Raw genomic sequence first — 6428 nt, forward strand, 5'->3', positions numbered from 1 at the left:
TGACTCAGAATCTGTCTCTGAAAGCTGCCTCCCCTACGAGGGACCTTAATTACAGTGAACTCACAGTACTGCCGCTCAATAAGGACATAGCAGGGAGCCCACAAGGCCCCTGTCAGTTTCCTATGTAGGCTAAGCCCAGCTTATCACCAAATTAGGTTCTAAACAGACCTTCTTCTCGGGAGCACACAGCTGGGTTTCTCAACCTTTAAAGGGGCTGCTCATTACACAGCTTTAAAAACAAGTGACAAGCCTAATTAGTAACCAGGCTTGGCCAGCACAATTTGCAATCTAGATTTAACACTTGCATATTTCTGTTCTTAGAAGAATCTGACTCTTCAGAAATAAAGGTAGCATGACATTGTGGATAAAGGATAAGTTTTTGAGTCCTTCCTTTACTATATGTAGTCTGTCATTCCCTGGTCAAGGAACTTGACATTTTACTATTCTCTCAGAAGCAAAATTGTATAGAAATTATTGACCTGCATTGGCAGAGGGTGTATCTTCATCTGGAAGTCCCCCACATTAATGAAATTACATAGTCTTTCCCTATTTTTATTGACTGATAATAAAGAAAATCCTAATAAGGGAACAATCTGCAAAGACATTTTTTTTTTTAGCTACATGATTACCACTTGTCTATTAGTGATGTGTTTGACTTACATAAGGTGACCTAGGGCAACCCCAAACCTTGTGATGCAACAGAGTCGATGAGCAAACCCTTTTAGGAAGTGTCCATTGTCTCTGCTGTTTCATCCAGCACTTCAATTTCCAGGGAAGTGACTTTCTTAGTAAGAATAGCCCTTGTCCCTTTCTCACACTTGTACCTAGCAAACCTGCTTCCCTTCCTGTTGGGAATATCAAATGGACAGAGGAAGTCCAACTTGGACTTGCTGATAATATGTATATCTATGTTGCTCCCAGATCCCAAGTCATTGAAGAGCCCATCTGAGATGGCCTCACTTACTAGTGTCTTAGCTTCTTCCTCCTCCATGTCTGGTTTAAATTAATCTTCAAATACAGCAATTGCCCCCCAAAGACCCAGAACCCATGGTGACATAAGGCAATTTATCAGCTGATACATTAGGATAGATAATATAAAGGTGATGTCCAGTAACATCTACTCCTAAAACCAAGACTGTATCAATGTAATCTTGATACCTAAAAAGCATCTGTTTAAGCCACCAATTAGACATCTTGTAGAAAGGGAATGAAGCTCTACGTTGAAGAGATCAGCTGAATTGCCATATTAGTGTCTGCTGAAGTCCCAGCACCATAGCAATAGATATTAGGAGATACAAAATTTATTTTTGAACAGTTCTTTTCAGCAGCAACCATTCCTTCTGTGGCTCTTGTGACTGTCCCAACAACTATGCCATCCTTGTATACCACGCCAGCAATGATTGTGCCTGTCTTCCGAGCTGTTGAAAGCTTGTAGCCCTTTTTCCCAAACTCAGCTTAAATAATGGCATTTCTGTAGCAGTTATCAAAAGAGAAACCGCTGACCGGAGCCTGTCATATGGAGTCAGCCTTGATCTTTCCCAGGGGAGCACTTCTGGGGCTTGGGTATGGAAAGACGCTCTTGAAAGTTAAGTCATCCAAACTTGGAAATATGATTTTTGCATCTGTAAGTAACTAACAAGTAAGTTACTTGCCAAGGGTAGCATAATTAGTGTGTCAGTTGGGAATGAAATCCAAAAATTTTTCTAGTTCCAAGGCTAGTTTTCTATCCAAAGTATAATGGGGAAATATATTCAGATAAAGAAGCCTGGCAATGACCTTCTAAGGTGATTCTATAGAACAGGAATTAGACTTTTTTATTCCTTTTTTTTTGGGGGGGGGTGTGGTTGTGTGCTTAATCTCCTACTTTGGGTATGTCTTAGCTCAACTGCAAGATTAGAACTGTATGTGTGAACATTGTTCTCTTCATTGGCAAGCAAACCAATGTCCTGGTACCTCTTCTCTTCTCCTTCAGTACAACTTCATTTGGTGATTTCATTAGCTCCCATTGATTTAATTGCCATCATTTCTATGCTGATTATTCTTGAATATAGCCATTTATCCTGATATCATGAACTTTCAACATACCTTGTAATATTTTGAAATATGTTGAATATGTCCAGGAGAAATATCAAATTAATTATATCCCAAACCAAAGACCCTGTATTTCCCCCTAAACCATTCCCAATTTATATCTTCCCTTTTAAAGCAGAGGTCAACACCATTTTGCCATTATCTCGGGATTGAAACCTAGGTCCCTGCGCATTGCCTTTCAAACTCCATATGCAATCTGGTACCAAAATCTGTCAATTTCACCTTTCCACTATTTTTAAATATACCCCTTTCTCTTCTGGAATATTATTACCACTGTAGTACAGGCCCTCATCACCTCACACTTGAACAATTAAAATAGTCATTGGTGAGGTACTGTGTCTAAAGTTTCTTCCTACCAAAGTGATTTTTCTAAAGTATAATACCAATCACATCACCCTCATATTCAATAGAGTCAGTGGCTTCCTATCAGTTCTAGGATTGAATTGCCAAATACACTGTTTGGCATTCAAAGCCCTTCATCATCTAGCCCTTTGCTACCTTTCCAGTCTTCTCGCACTTTGCTCCCCAACACAAACTCTTCAATCTAGTGGCATTGGACTGCTATATGTTCTGAGAATGAGACATTCCATTATTCTTTTCTGGGCATTTTCTATGACTTTCCTTCATGCCTGGAACATTCTCCTTTCTCAAATGTGTCTACTGACTAGTTTGGCTTGTTTACAATGCCAGCTAAAATATGATTTTCTTAAACATGAAGCCTTTTCCAACCCCTTAAAGCTATGATTTCTGGGTTTTTTTTTTTTCCTATTAAACATGCATACATATTATTTGTCTGGTTTTTGTTTACCCCAGTATATTATGATCTCCTTGAGTGCAGGAACCATTTTTCCCTCTTTCCTCCTTCTGTTCATTTTAATCTACATTAATTGATGTCACTCTTTCCCCACTAAATCTTTAATATTCCTTTTTTCTTTATGGCTCAATAAAGTTCCATTATATTCATATGCCACAATTCATTTAGTCAATATCCAAATTGACAGATAGCTATTTTCCAGTTATTTTCTATAACAATAAATAATCTTACAAATATTCTAATACATAGGAGGTTTTTCTCACTCTATTTTACATCGTGAATTACATGTCTAACTGTAGCATCTCTAAGTCAAAATTTGACATATTGAGGAATGCATTTTTAATTTTTTAAAGAATGTTGGGACAAAATCACAATCCCACCAATTGCCTATATTCTAATAGTTGCTCCCATAATTTTATCAACTCTGTCACTCTTGATCCATGTGATGGGAAATCTCACAGTTGCATCATATTTATTTTCTTTTATTAAAAATATAATATATTGGGGTAGCTAGGTGGCCCTGGATTTAGGAGTACCTGAATTCAAATCCGGTCTCAGACACTTAACACTTACTAGCTGTGTGACCCTGAGCAAGTCACTTAACCCCAATTGCCTCACTTAAAAACAAACAAACAAAAAAGAATCACCTTTCAATATCCTCATATCTTTTTTTGCATTATCAGTGAAGCTTTAGTTTTCTTTTACTATCCCTAAGTGACTTCTCCTACCACACTAATTATATAAAAGGGGTCCTAATCTCTGATTCATTGATAAAGGGAACTCCAAGTAGAGGAAAGTCTGTGGGAGAGATCATACTTGAATTTATGGCTTTCTGCTTCTTGGGTAGACTCTCTACCCATTACACTGTGCAGCCCTTGAGTGTCATGTTTATGATAAGCTTTTCTTTTTGTTTCATTGAATGTCATCACATAATCACTTCTCCTGGTTCTGATGACTTCACTCTGCATCAGGTCTTATGATTCTGTTCAGATTTCGCTAAAATCTTCTTACTCACATTTTATAACTATGAAAGCCAGACACTTGTTACACTATGTTTCTAAACCAGATGCTAGGACATATATCCTGATGCATACCACTGGGTGGTCATTACTATATTTGAGGGGGGAAGAATATTAAGACCTATAAGATGTTTTCTTCCTTTTGTGAAGTTACATATTTGAAATGTTAAACTTTGATTCCTTCCAATCTATTTTTCCAAGCATGCGCTATGGCTACCCATCTTTGAGGTTGGCTCACAGTATAAAAAAATAAACAGTATCACTACTATATTAATGGAAAATCTTAGAAGGTTAATTTAAGAAACTATGGGAAAATGTGAAACTCCATTATGTGTTCAAGGTCCCTCAGTCTTCTTTCTCCTGCTGGGTGCAGTCAGTCCCCTGAAGAAAGGCTGCCAGGGGCCAGGTAGGTATTTTCCATCTGCACAAGTGATTTACCACTTCTTGATGCTGCTTCATAGTCAGGCTTTTCAGAAGTTAAGACCTTACACTTTTCACTAATGCTATGAGCCTTCCATCTCCTGCTTAGATCCATTGGGAAAAGGCTGCTGGGGTGGGACAAATAAGGCATCTTTCACATGCTTTGGTGCAACCATTTCCACTTGTAGCAATGCAAGGTATCTTCTACCTCCTGCTAACAACCCAATTTCCCAACTGGATGGAGAACCTCCAAAGAAAAGAAAATAAACTTTTCATTTAACATCAGTTCCCCCATCTTCTCAACAAAAATGACCAAATTCCCATTATAGGAGTAGATTCTATCTTTTTTTGCGTTTGTGATTAAGCTTTCTCATGAGAAAATCTATAGTGTTAAAAGTAGACTGCTAGATTATTGTCCAAGTGTTGTACATACAATATATCTTTTGATACTCCTGGTGAGATTTTTGCTTTTATTATCTTAGTTTTATATATAAAGATGAGTCTTAGAGGAAAAATAACTTTAGAATGATCAAACTGTGATGTCTCATGTGGGATTCAAACCCATATCCTCCTGCATCCAAGTCCAACATGCAAATATCTAGGTTGGGTATAGGAGAAAAGAGAATGAAGCATATTACCCTCCTCCTAACAAAAAAAAAAAAAAACATGGAGCCACCTCAGGAGGACAATATGGTGCACACTCATTGTGGTCAGTAAGTCATATTTTTCCCTTTTACTTAAAGTTTAGGGTTCTGTTCTGAGAATTGGTATGGCATTAGAGGTTCAGACAGGATATATAGAAATAATAGTCATTCAAAAACAAAAATGTCATTTTTTTCCTTGAGAATCTCTCTCTTTGACAAAGATTGAGATAATCTACATGGAAATTGATAAATAATATTCCTACCTTTATTCTAAAATGGGAATAAAAGAAAACATATACAAATAGCTTGGATTTGTACCAAGTGATTTAAAAAAGTCACTGTGGAATTCCTCTCAACATTTCAGCACTTAGAACTACGTGTACTGGCCAATTAATCTGGAAAAGGAATCTTGACACATCCCTATAGTCCATAAGGAAATTAACAAATGCAATTGTTTGTTAATATGGCCCTTTGGTGAAACCAAATCATCTTAGCAAATTACATTTTGCTTACTCTTTCAAAGGACATTATGTCTATGTGTTTCTATATATACACATACACACATGCCTATGCAAATAGTATGTTTAGGAATACTTACATGCATATACGGACACATTTATATGTGTGTTCAAGTCTTCACAAAACTCCTGTAGCATAATGCAAATAGGTGATTATTTGATGGAACATTATTCAAGGTAAGATAATACAATAATTCATTAGGCAGATCCTCTGTGTGTGTTTCTTTAGAAATACAAGTGGACTGAGCTAAACTGAAATATATACAAAGCACAAATTTGTTTTTAAAAAGTGGAAAAATATTCCTATGTCTCACATTAAGCAAGATGAGATAGCAAATTTAAAATAAAATATCACTTGTCTATGACACATTTTCTCAAACAATTAAATCATTTTCATTCTTCAATTCGATTAAAAGTACATATTAAGCATCTAATATATGCATGGTACCATTGTAGTGTGAGTGATCCATAGTCTCACTATGTCTTCTAGCCAAGTTGAGGTAGCCATTCACTGAGTAGGATACAGAAGGAACTCCTGATCATCGTCTGGTCAAACCCCAGCTCTGTGATTTGTTACTTTTGTGAAGAAGGGAAAATCAGTTTCTTGTAACATGACTCAGTTTCTTCATATGTAAAGATTCAAGGGTTTCATTAGATTCAAGGTCCCCTCTAGCTATATATACTTTGTTCCTTTCTGTTCTTTGATGCCAGCTAGGAATTATTTCTTTTCATAGCCTGAAAATTGGGATGAAATTTTCAGAAAAAAAAAATAGATAGGGCTTATTAACTACATAAATATGGAATACTTATTTATTGATTAGTAAAATTCAATTCAATTCAACAAATATTCATTAAGTCCTTATCTATAAATGTGGGACATCTAGATGATGCACTGGATATAGCACTGGGCCTGAAATCAGTA

General features: G+C 36.5%; 1 pseudogene; it reads right to left on the reverse strand.

Moving 5' to 3' along the window:
• Positions 1-721: 721 nt before the first annotated feature.
• Positions 722-4495, reverse strand: LOC122739641 (annotated as a pseudogene).
• Positions 4496-6428: the final 1933 nt, after the last annotated feature.

Source organism: Dromiciops gliroides, chromosome 2 (assembly GCF_019393635.1).
Source record: "Dromiciops gliroides isolate mDroGli1 chromosome 2, mDroGli1.pri, whole genome shotgun sequence".
NCBI classification, from domain to species: Eukaryota; Metazoa; Chordata; class Mammalia; order Microbiotheria; family Microbiotheriidae; genus Dromiciops; species Dromiciops gliroides.